Genomic DNA, 12,497 nt, shown 5'->3' on the forward strand with positions numbered 1-12,497 from the left:
GAAATGTTCTAAGAAACAAGGAACCCCACTCTGTGGGCATGGGAACACCACGAACAGCTAAATTTCTGGGATGTAAGAAATGTTCCCAGTTTGTTCCTCACAATGGTCCAGGCCTCCAACCCAGGCAGTGGCTGCTCTGTCCGGATACCCTAAGAATAAGGCACTTGTTCTGGTGTAGTCACATCCCTCCAGCTCCAGGTTGCAGTAACTTTTCTTCCCCAGCATCTGTTGTTTGCATCAGGTATATATACACCCTTCTGCCTTCTGGATGCTTCTTTTCCCCTTCTTGTTCTGGCTTGCTGCTGCTCTGCCTTCCAGCTTGCTCAAAAATATGCCAGATTTCTACTGCCACTATTATCCCAATTTAAAGCCAACCCAAGAGTAACTCAATCTATTTCTTGAATAAAATGGCTTTGGTTTTGGATTTTATAGCAACCCGTTGGCCTAAACATCAAGAAAGAAAATGAAGATTTCATTTAGAGTTCTAGTACAGATTTTATTTATTTTTTTGAAAAAGCTACAAGCCCAGGCAGGAGTTGGTGCACATTAGTAACAAAAAGCTATGAGATGATTAACCAAATTCAAAATCAAAATCCCAGTACTGGTGCTTGTATCCAATTGAGGGTTGCCAGGTGTTTAAAAAAAACAAACAACAACACAAGCACTGCCAGTATTAAACATAACCCAAAACAAGACCAAAACATATGTAGTGTAACAACAACAATCACAGTATTATGTTATTTTTTTAATACTGGCATTCGTGATGGCACAATGCCCATATTTTGAAGTTGAATTAATGATTTCTTGCTGTTAATTTCTAAAAAGGCAAATTTTCATCCTCTCTATCTTCATGGGAGTAGAACGCTCCTCCTGCTGCTTATACATCAACAGTGACCACTGCAATCATTTCTTTCTTTGGTGCAAACTGTTCACAAACACAGATTTGTGTCTTAAGAAGAATGTTTGTTAAAAGTTCCTCTTGCATCTTCTTACACAATTTGTTTTTTATCAAGTTCATCTGAGAAAATCATTCAACTACAGCAGTTGCCTAAAAGGAGCAACGGTAAATGAAAGAAGCAAACAAGCCAATTTCACTAAAGATTTGTTCTCAGCAGAATCCGTGTGTTCAAGAACTTCAAACTGCTCAACTTGTTTCCCTGAGCATGAGGCCAGTGAATCAAGGCAAAAAATCTACATTTGCTGCTCACACTGTCCAAAGTCTCCATAAACCAATCGCAAAATGAGTATCAGCCAATCTAGGTCATTTCAAGCGAAGTGCTAGTCGTAGAAGGATTTCAATACTGCAAGCGATCCAATCACCTTCAACATTTGTGGCAAGTCCCTGTTTCATCTGTTGCAATAACTCCAACATAAAACTACTACATCTATTTTGACATGTTCAACAATGTGAACTGTTAGTGTTTGTTTTGAGAGTTCCAACTGGAAAACAACTCAATGGTTTTGGTTACAATATAATATAACAGTCCCGTTCTCAAAAATACATGGTTTCACAACTCTCACCAATAAGCTGTAGAAGAATGTCCCTAATTCCTGCAGCAGCTTTCCTGTATTATTATTTTCCAACCATAACATTTGGTCTATCCTCCAAGCTTCCTGAATTACTGAACCTAGCAAAATCAGGTAAATTTTACTCACCGGATCTCTGCACCTATGAAAAAGAAGTTCAGCATTGTTGATTCTTTCTCAGTCTTTGGTTATGTAAAAGCACAGCTTTAGTTTGTCAAACTGATCAAGAACTCTGTTCACACAGGGATTAATACAAAGCCACCTTGTGCCAGAAAGCTGCAGTATCTTTTGATAGTCTGGAAGTCACGGAAAGGCCAATTAACAGGTTGTCTTGGGGTTGGGGGCTGATGGGTGATGCTGAAAGAGGTCAGGTGATGGTCAGAGAGAGAGAATTCAGTTAAGGAGAGAACAGAGCTTGGTGTTGGAGTGATAAGATGTTAGATGTGAGGAATTTCTCAGACTCTGAACTTTCAGAATGCTGAGCTCAGCCAAACTAGGAGAGAGCACTCATGATTAACAAGGAGATATCTTTCTCCCCTCTAGTCAGGAAAGTTTAAAGTCAGTGCCCCAGAGAGCACATTCTGGAAGTGCATTTGACCACCTTCTCCAAAAGTTCTTTGGTTTTGACCCCAGAAATGATAGGGTTGAGCATGTTGCGGAGGAGGAAATAGAGGTTAGCCAAGATAATATCAATGTGGGGAGCAATGCCCTGACCAAACCTATGTGTCAGAGTGGAATAGAAGAAGGGAGGATAAGACATCAGCATCATGTAGATGTGGGCTGTGCAGGTGTTGAGGGCTTTCTCGGAGGAGATTCTGAGGACAGCTCTGAGGATCAAACCATAGGACAGGGCAATGAGCATCAGGTCTAACCCTAAAACTACAAATGCTATCACCAGCCGTACATCCTATTGACTGTGACATCCCCACATGATATCTTCACCACAGCTATGTGCTCACAATACGTACGGGGGATAATGCGGTTGGTACAGAATGACTGTCTGCTCAGGAGCAGGGACATGGGCAGAATGAAGAGAACAGTTCTTATCAAACCCAAGAGCCCTGGCTTAGCTATTCGTGTGTTAGTGAGGATGGTGGCTTATCTCAGAGGGTTACATATGGCAACGTAGCGATCAAAGGCCATTGTCACAAGGACACCTGAGTACATAATGGAAACCACATGAAGGAAGAACATCTGGGTGAGGCAGCCACCCAGAGTAATGCCTTTCAAATTGAACCAAAATACACACAGTGCCTTTGGCACGACAGAGGTAGATGTGGAAATTTCTGTGGGAGCCAGCATCCAGAGTAGCAGCGACATCGGCTTGTGCAGGGTCTGCTCTTTGCTTACAACAAACAGAAGCATGAAATTAGGCCAATAGCAAAGAACATAGAGAATGGGCTGGAAATCCAGATGTGGGAAGCTTCTAGCCCAGGAATACCATTTAGGATAAATGTTGAAGGATCAGAAGGGTGAGGTTGAAATCTTCCATGAGGTGGTCGATGAGTTGATCAGGATCCGGTGAAGAGAGAGAAGCACAATAAGAAGGTTACACACTTTATAACAATTATAACAAACAGTAATATTTGATAAAAAATCAAGGGGTAGCCATGTTAATCCATATCCACAAAAACAACAAGGAGTCTAGTGGCACCTTAAAGATTAACAGATTAATTTGGGCATAAGCTTTCATGATTAAAAATCCCACTTCTTCAGATGCATGAGTAAAAGTTACAGATGCAGGCACATGAAGAGAAGAGAGAACCAGTATTGACTGAGCCAATTCGATCAGGGTGGATGTAATTCACTCCTGGTAATTGATGAGGAAGTATCAACTCCAGAAGAGGAAAAGCTGCTTCTGTAATGCTGCTTCTGTAATGAGCCAGCCACTCCCAGTCCCTTATCAAGCCCGAATTAACAGTGTTAAATTTGCAAATGAAAGAAATGCAGTTTCTCTTTGAAATCTGTTTCTGAATTTTTTTTTTCAAGTATGGCTACTTTTAAATCTGTTATAGAATGTCCAGGTTGTGGCACCCTGGCTGCAGTTCTGTGGCTTGGCAGGGCAGGTCCCCGCAACTTCTATCCTTGCCACACAGCAATACTGCTCACTCAGGTGCCAGACCCCACAGTAACAGCTCACTGAAATATCTCCTCACATGAGGTTAAACTCAGTGTCTGCCTGGACTGGGGAAAAGAGGGAGATCAGCCTGAATTCCCTTTCTGGGGGTTAAGGGAACCCAGCAGCAGCTCAGCCTGTGCCAGGAAGGAGAGAGAGACAGACCCAGCGGAAGGGACAGAGGACGCGGAGACAAAAGGAGCCAGCGTGAGTAACTCCTCCTCGAAGCGACACAAAGCTTTAACGTATTGCAGCCTCTTAGAAACCCAGCCCCCTCTTCCTGAGGCTGCTTTTCCATGCTGGCAATTGCTGACTTTGCCATAAAGGAAACTCCAGTTTATGAGGTGTTCTGAGACCAGGCATGAAGATGGGGATTCCAAAACACATGGGCCCTGATTTGGCTCTCAGAGAGGCCAGCATCAATCTGGAGTGACCCAGTGATGGTCAAATGAGAGAGCAGAATCTGGCCAGTGTGTGGCCCATTCTGGTTGTGAACCCTCTGGTAACATAGATACGCATTGCAGAGGTCTTGGCTGCATTTCCTAATAGGTCAGTGAAGTTGCTGAATTGGAGAAAATGAGCGAACCAGAGAAAAATCACATGGCCCAAAAAAGGAAACTACTGAGACAGATAGAGGGACACAGTAAGAGACAATGGATGTTCATAAAAACAAATATTTGTCTAAACTATTCCTAGTATATTTGTGGTTTCAATGTTGTCAGGTAAATCCTTTGATGTTTCTAAGAATACTAAACAGTTCACTTCGCTGTGCTGGTGAATTCCTGCCCAGATGGTTCTCGACTTGTACCTTGGAACCCTCCCTAAGCCCTTAGCACTAACATTAGTGCAGAAACAGGCAACTCATTGTAATCCCGCTCAGCAGAGGGAAGAAATCTATTCGATGTGTTGGGCAGCGATCTTTATGATTCCCCTGTACATTCCCTGCAGACTCTCGGGTTGGCCAGGACTCCTGGAAAACTCCCTTGGCTCTGTGAGCAGTGGGATGAGCAGTAAATAGACACTGGAGAACTCCAGCTTGAGAGCCTCCCCCAGGAGTGGAGAAATGATTTGCTGATACCAGGGGTTCAGATTGTCAGGGCAAACTGAGACTTGCACACGATTGTTCAAGCTAGCAATTGACAATGTTTCTATTTTTTGTTTTTTTCCCAGTGTTTAATGTACTGCCATCTGCATTATGTGGCTATTCTGTCACAAGATACCAAACCAAAAACCATTTTCAACTGATCGTAGCAGCGTACTGCTGCGTACTGCCCATGCAGTTGTAATATACAGTGCATTAGCCTCTACAAAGTCAATGCCACTCTGTGAAGGACAAATTCAGTGATGTGTAATTAATACAAGCTATAGGGTGTGGCAAAGGCTTTCTCCTCCCAGGATCCTGGCATCAAAGAGATTTGCCAATATACCTTTGTAAGTTTTCAAATGGTTGTATATCTGGAAGCTCAAACTGTTCTGATATTTCATCTCCTCTCTGCATCCGGTAATTATCAAATTTCAATATTGTGTTGATCTTTCAGAAATTAATGCAGAAAGTGGTTGTGCTATCCCGTGTCAGAATTAGTACAATGGGACTTCTCTGCTCACTGTGGTGTATTAGGTTGTTATGCCCTGCTTGGGGGAGAACACAGTGTAAAGAAATCAAACAACTGCTACATCTGGACTGCGATCAGGTTATTTCTTTATTTTGAGTTTGCTGGATTTTCTGCGCTGAGCACATGCAACTTCCCCCTTGTAGGGTAAATTTACAAGCTGAATCCCAAGGAAGCAACTCTCTGTGCTTTAATTTTTTTTTTTTTTTTTGGTAATTGCGCTATAACTTCTAGCAACCAAGCAATGTTTTGCCAGGTCTGTTTTCTCTTTGTTTAATAAAAATCACTCTTTTAAGAACATGATCTGAGGTGGAGGTTCTGTGTGCACGTGTCTAAGACTGCTCAATCGAATGACTGAGAGGAAATAAAGTTCCATATTTCTCAGTTGGTATCAAGAGCCCTTTTTTTTTCAAGATCTCCTAGGTTCTCAAGGAGGTTTTTTGCATTTTGGGTGATGGCAGCAATAACAGTACGAGGCCAGGGAATCTGTAATCTTGGGGAGCTTTAATGCAAGTCAGAGGTGGCTTTCTGACTTTTAAGGTCTTTTGCAGACCCCCACCTTCCGTACTCAAAGTGTCCAAGTGAGGAAACAGCCTTGATAGGGACAAAACGGGGAAACAGAAAGTAGCATGTGTGTGAAAGGTTTAAGCTTGGGAGCAGGATGGGGACTGTCAGGGTTCCTTTCCTTGTCCTTGGATGGTGTTGCTGCCACCACCAAGTGATTTACACAAAAATTGAGGAAAAGGGTCACTTGGAGTCCCTAGTTCCCCAAAATATTCCCCCAGGTCCCTTCACCACCTTTCCTGGGGAGGTTTGAAAATAATGTGAGTACCGACCAGACTCTTTGTCTGTAGGACACTGAAAATCAATCACGTTCTTAAAGAACAAGAAAAAGAATTACACCTGCAAAATCAGGATGCAAGTTAATTTTACAGGGTAATAAAAAGATTTAAAACACAGAAGATTTCCCTATAGGCTCAGCTTCAAAATTACAAAAAAACAGGAATAAAATTCAGTCGTGGCATAGGGAAAACTCACAAGCTAAAACAAAAGATAATCTAACACATTTCCTTGCCCTTACTTACAATATTTGTAAGCTTAGATGCTCATTTTAGGTATGTTTTCAGGAGATGTTTTTTTTCCTGCCTGGTTTCTCTCTCCATCCAGAGAGGGAACAACAAAGAGAGCACAAACACACACACACACACACACTGAGATTTAAAAATATCTTATTTCCTTGTTGGTCCTTTTGGTCAGGTGCCAACCAGGTTATTTGAGCTTCTTAACCCCTTATAGGTAAGGATTCAGTACAGCTGCTCAGGAGGGATTTTATGCTACCTTAAGCTGTATATTTACGACAGGGACACTGCTGGATCAATCTGTCTGTACTAAAAAATGTGTTCAAGGAGTCAGTGAGACTGTCCAGAGGAACAATGCCCAGGTGTGTAAGACAGCTAAGGAACAGAAACAGACACAATCCCCCCCATTGTTTCAGGGAAACTTCTTGTGGAATGTCATCCTCCTGGGTCGATTAATGGCTGTTTTGGCCAGTGCCAGGGAGAGTCTGATGAGGTCTTGTGACTTCATGGTGATACCTGCTGGATCAGTGATGGGGTTCTGCTACGAGGCGGCTACTTGATTGTAGAGGATAGTAACCCTATCAGAAAAATTGATCGCAATATTACTGAGTGATATTTAGCATATCACACAGTTAAAACGTGCTTATGTTCTGGGTTACCGAAATGTGTAGTCTCTTTCTGGAGATCCAGCCGCACGCCCTCAGTGAAATAGACAACTCACAGCTCCCTAGGATCCTTCACCTCAATGCGGACCACAGTTAGTTCTCACAGGTTGCATGGCTTTCATGATGGTCGCTCTGATGTCTTACCAGAGGACATATTTGAGTGGGGGGAGGGGGACTCCTCAAGCTCATTTACAGGAAAGTCTGTCTGGTGGGAAGTTTTGATCGTCTTAAAGACAAGTGAAGTTTTCTAGCCTTATGTGATGTGGTAGGAGCTTCAAACTTGTGACGCGAGGCTCTCAAAGTTAATAGGCAGTGGGCGAGAAAAAGATCCCAATCTATTTATTTTTAGTACATTCATGAATTTTGTGAGCCCTGATTCCTTGTTTTGAATCTCTGGGGGTTGTAAGCCTGAATGCAAGTGTGTGCAAAATGTCGTTTCATCTTCTGGTTAAGTCGCTGGTTTAGTTACTAGTGTAGTGGTGGGTAAACGTATAAATTCCGGGCCTTGTGCCCCTGTGCTGATACTTGTCTCCAACACAGTTGATGGTTATCCAAGCTTTTGGTGAACAGCCAAAAAAAGGTCGGCCAGAGCACTAGATTTTTCTTACATTGTTTCACCTCTTTGTGTTGCCCAGTGATTCAGTATCATAGTACAGAGAACCAATCACATGGTAATCTTAGCGTATCGAGCTGAGAATAGGTGACGCCGTGTTAGTCTGGGATCTGTAACGCTAGCAAGAGCTCTCTGAGTGCACACCTGCAGGTAATAGACAATCGGTTGTCCTCTGATCTCTGCGCTTCTTGGTGGAGAATCTCCCTTCATCGGATGACCCATTCAGTCAGATTGTAAGCAGAACGGCTGTGAAATGGCTTGCCCAACTGCAAAAGCGTTTTTATCTCCGCATTGGTTTCCTACCTCAACTGCTAGAATAGGATCGTTTCCCTTATTTATTTTGTAAGGGTAACCTGTGCCAGTTAAATCTACTAGCGCTTCTTGCTGATTATATAAACTGCGGCCCGTGGAGAAAATTTCATACATGTTCATACTCCAACAAAGTGAGGAGCAAAATGCAGGAGGCTACGTATTCACCCCATCAGAAAGTCTGACTCGCTCTCTCTCTGTACTGTTAGTCGTTAAGGTGCCACAGGACTCTTGATGTTATACAAAATAGGAATTACAAGAAATGCCTTTGATATTAGTACATTAACCAGGAGTCCTCAGTCCTGGGATACCAATCTAGGTACAGATTCCTTCAGTCACTACATGCCCCCAGGTGGGAATGTGCCCCATCATAAAGCTAACGCCTGGGTCATTGCCCAGCACAGGGTTAGCAGCCTTTGATATTCGAGGGTTAGACGGTCTCTCATGTGTTCATCTCATTGTGTTCACACTGGGTCTTCACAGCCCTGAGCAGGTACATGTGGGGACTGTTGGGCATCACAATGAGGATTTGCCTGGAGGGTGAGGTTGTGACCATAGCTACTTGAGCCAGCTGGCGCTTTGCAGCCACCTAGAAACCCAAGGGGGCTTTTTGTGTGATATCTGGCCTATGGCCAATTGATGATCCGGTGCATGATGCGAAGGCGATGGGATGCCATTGTCACCTCCAACCAAGGATTTGAATTTACCACCACCATTCTGACTAAGGCTGTCTGGTTTGATGCACAGAGGGACATAACAACAGCTTTTTTTTTTCACCGAACATTGGTGTATACATGGTGCATGTGACATTTTCATATGATACGCCCTCAGTACAATTAGAATTTTATTATTAAAAAAAAGCTACAAGGCATAACAAGAGTTTGTCCACCTTAGGAACAAAGCTATGAGATGAAAATCAAATTCAATCCCCCCTACTGGTATTTGTAGCCTGATTGAGGAATGGTAAATGTTTCAAACAGAAACACAGAGTGACAGTGATAAAATAACCCAAAAAGAAACCAAAATGGATGTAGTACAAAAATAATAGTCAAATTAATATCATAGTTATATTAATGGCATTCAATAATGGTAGTCAATCTCCATATGTTGTGTGGAATTAGCATGTTATTAAAACGCAAGATTTCATCCTCACTGTCTTTGTCAGAAGTAGAATACTTCTGGTACTGGTTCTACATCGGCAGATCCAGTGCAATCGTTCCTTTTGTTGGTGCAAACTATTCACAAGAGAACTTGTGTCATTGCATATACACCCTAACATGAAGAACGCTTTCTAAAAGTTCTTCTTCTATTTTATTGTGCAGTTTTGTTTTTATTAAGTTCATCTGAGAAACAGTCTTTGAACTGCAGTGTTGCAAAAATGTAGGGACAGCAACAAAAGAGCGAACAAGCTAAGTTCAGTAAAGTCTTTGTTCCCAGCGGCATCCATGTGTCTGACAACTTTAACCCAAAACTGCTCAACTTGGTTGTCCTGAGTATAGGCCAGTGAACCATCAGCAAAACTCTCCACTGCTGCTCCAATTGTCCAAGGTGTTCACAATCCAATGGCAAATATGAGATATTAACCAATCTAGCTCGTGATGGGCTGCGTGCAGCAGAAGAACTTAGTGCTGGAAGTGATTCAATCACCTGGATGTTTGGTGATAATCTCTGTTTCACCTGTTTCACAAAATCCAACATGAATTTTTGACACCTACTCTTGACATCTTCAATGATAGGAATGGTTAGGGTGTGTTTTGAAAGGTCCAGCTGAAAGAAAGTCTACAATTGGCCTTGCAAAGTGGTAAGTAACGTGAAACAAAGTTGATATCATAGTTTAACACTTCAGTCCAGTTCTCAAAAACACACAGTTTCACATCTCTAACCAACAACCTCTAGCCTCAATTTCTGCAGCAACTTTACTATCTTTGCACTTTCCAGCTGAAGCATTTGGTTTATTCTCCAGGATTACAGAAGAATGAAAAGTAGAAAAATCAAGAAATTTTGTTCACTGAATCGCTGTTCAAGCACTGTATTTGATTCTTTCTTTGTCCTTCTAGACTAATGTAAAAAGTAGTGTAGCTTAAGTTTGTCATAACCTGACTAAGAAACCTGCTGTATCACACATGGAACTGAATGGAACCGCGACCTTCTTGCTCAGAAAAGTGGCAGTATCGTTCGTGGTGGATCCTGGCTAGTGTCCAGAAGGCCCCGAGTGACAAGATGGTTTGAGGATTTGCAGGGGTGTTAGACGGGCTTATTCGCCATCCACCGCCTCATTACGTCCCTGGTCGCTCTTGCATGAACGGGAAGGCTAAGCAATACCCGAAGTCCAAAGCGCAAACAATTTGATGTTTTTATTGGATGGTGACTGTTCCAGCAAGGCATTAATTTTAGTTTTCCTTCCTTAGTGTCCCTTTGCCAGCATCTGACACCACAGAGCCTTGCCTGTTGTCGCTTGTTTCCTTGTTCCATGCCCTGTTCCATTTCCATCCCTTATCTGCAAAACATGAGTCCAGTTTCCCCCCATCCCTAGTTCATGGTCCATTCCCTCCTCCCCACTTCCATGATTGACTCTCAGATAATACGCAAAACCATGAGTTTTGCTTAGCATAATTCCTTAATTCCAATCATATTTACTGAAAATTTACTAACACAATCCTAAGACATAAGTTGTAAACGTGGTTATTTAACATCAATTATACCCCACCACTCATTAATTGGTTTAAAAGCACGACCAAAAAAACATTAATTATCAGCAGTAGACAGAATATTGAACATGAATCCAGACAGAGACCCCACTGCAAAAGACATACAAAATAATACAGAACTGAGCGATTTTCACCATGCATCTACCTCCGTCACTGATCAAGGACTGTGTTATAATTTTGGTTCAATTGAAAAAGGCATTACTACTGCTGGCTGCCTCACCGATTTTTTCCTTCAATGCGGTTTCCATATGTACTCAAGTGTCCTCGTGACAATGCCCTTTTGATCCTATGGGTTGCCATAAATAGCCCTTTGAGAATACACACAATTCTCACCAATCGAACGAATACCTAACTAGGACTTGTGGGTTTGATAAGAGCTTAGTTCTCTTATTCTGCCAGGGCTCCTACTCTGTGAACAGGCTGCCATTCTCTGTGCAAGCTAACATTATCCTTCACACTATTGCGAGCACATGCTGGTGGCAAAGATGTCGCATTTGGAGACTATCACAAGTCACTGGAGGTATGGATTGCGGTAGCATTTGTGTCATTGGGTCAACCCGACAACTAATTGCTCTGTCCTACAGTCTGATCCTAGGGCTGTCCTCAGAATATCCTCCAAGAAACGCCATCAGATAACCCTTAAACACTGGCACATCCCACATCGTTGTGTGATGCTGAATGTCTTATACTGCGCCTCTTCACCCCTACCTTACAGCAAGATTTGGTCAGCCGGAATTGCTCCATGTGCAATGTCAACCTTAGCTAACTTCTTTCTCCTTGTCCCCGCATCTCACCCCTATCATTATGGAGTCAAACCAAAAGAGCTTCGTGATAAAGTGGGCAAATAAACCCTGCAAAAAGGTAATACGCCAGGGACCCTACGGACTAAAGGCTGTGTGAAAAAGAGGGGGAAAGAAAATGCTTCTAGTAATTAAGAGTGTCTGTCCCACTTTCACTGAGCTCAGCATTGTGGAAGTCAGATTTTGAGAGCTTTATCCACCCATGATCTTATCAATCCATCATTGAACAGTCTCTCTCTAATGCCAAGTTCTCTCTCCTCTCTCTGGCAGCGCCTATCTTCCTTGAAAACCACGATCTCTTTCAGTGTCCACCATCACCCTGTTTAGGATATAGAATTCAGGCCTGTTTGCAAAGGCCGTATACTAAGAATTTAGGTGGTGAATCTCTTTCACTTAGTAGTTATAGAGGTATAAAAGAAAAATCAAAGATCACTGTCTGTAGAACTGGCTTCTCTTACTGTACAGCTTAAGGCCTTCAGCTAAGTGTAGTTTTGGTACATAGCTGCGGAAGTTCTGTCCCTATCCTCACTTCCAACTAAGTCACATCTGAAATAGTGCTATTGGGCTATTAGGATACATCCTGCCACTCGGATATTCCTATCACCTCCAGAGAAAGGGAAGAGCCTAGAAGATTAAGAGGAACTTAGTTTTGATGGGATACAGTGCCCTGTCTGCAAAGACTCATTATTCATATAGCCACAGCTGGAAAACCCGTATATGTCTGTATAGATGTAGTTGTGAAATTCCTCGCTTCTGTAATTTTTTGTATGTCTATTGCATGGTTCTGATCATGGATTCTGTATCATTGTTATCTGTCTGTTTATAATTAATTATTTTGGTTGTGTAAACCATTAAGGTGGGGAGGGATAATAATTGGTTAAATTAACCATTTACAATATGTTCAGGATTGTTAAGTTAATTTCAGTCAAATGATTGGTTAAGGCATAGCTTAGCAAAATCTGTTTCTAGTATAATCGTGAAGTAATCAGCGATGTAGGGTGGAACAGGGGAGGGGGAAATTGGGAGATATTTTTGCTAAAGGGAATGGGAAAGAGGAATGGGAACAATTG

The 12,497-nt window shown here is 42.3% G+C and overlaps 1 pseudogene; it reads right to left on the reverse strand.

Annotated features, from left to right (window-relative positions):
• Window positions 1-2,086: 2,086 nt before the first annotated feature.
• The window catches only part of LOC142046385 (olfactory receptor 52N4-like), a 13,400-nt pseudogene continuing 2,989 nt past the window's right edge, over window positions 2,087-12,497 (reverse strand).

The sequence above is a fragment of the Chelonoidis abingdonii genome, chromosome 1 (genome assembly GCF_003597395.2).
Source record: "Chelonoidis abingdonii isolate Lonesome George chromosome 1, CheloAbing_2.0, whole genome shotgun sequence".
Taxonomy (NCBI): domain Eukaryota; kingdom Metazoa; phylum Chordata; order Testudines; family Testudinidae; genus Chelonoidis; species Chelonoidis abingdonii.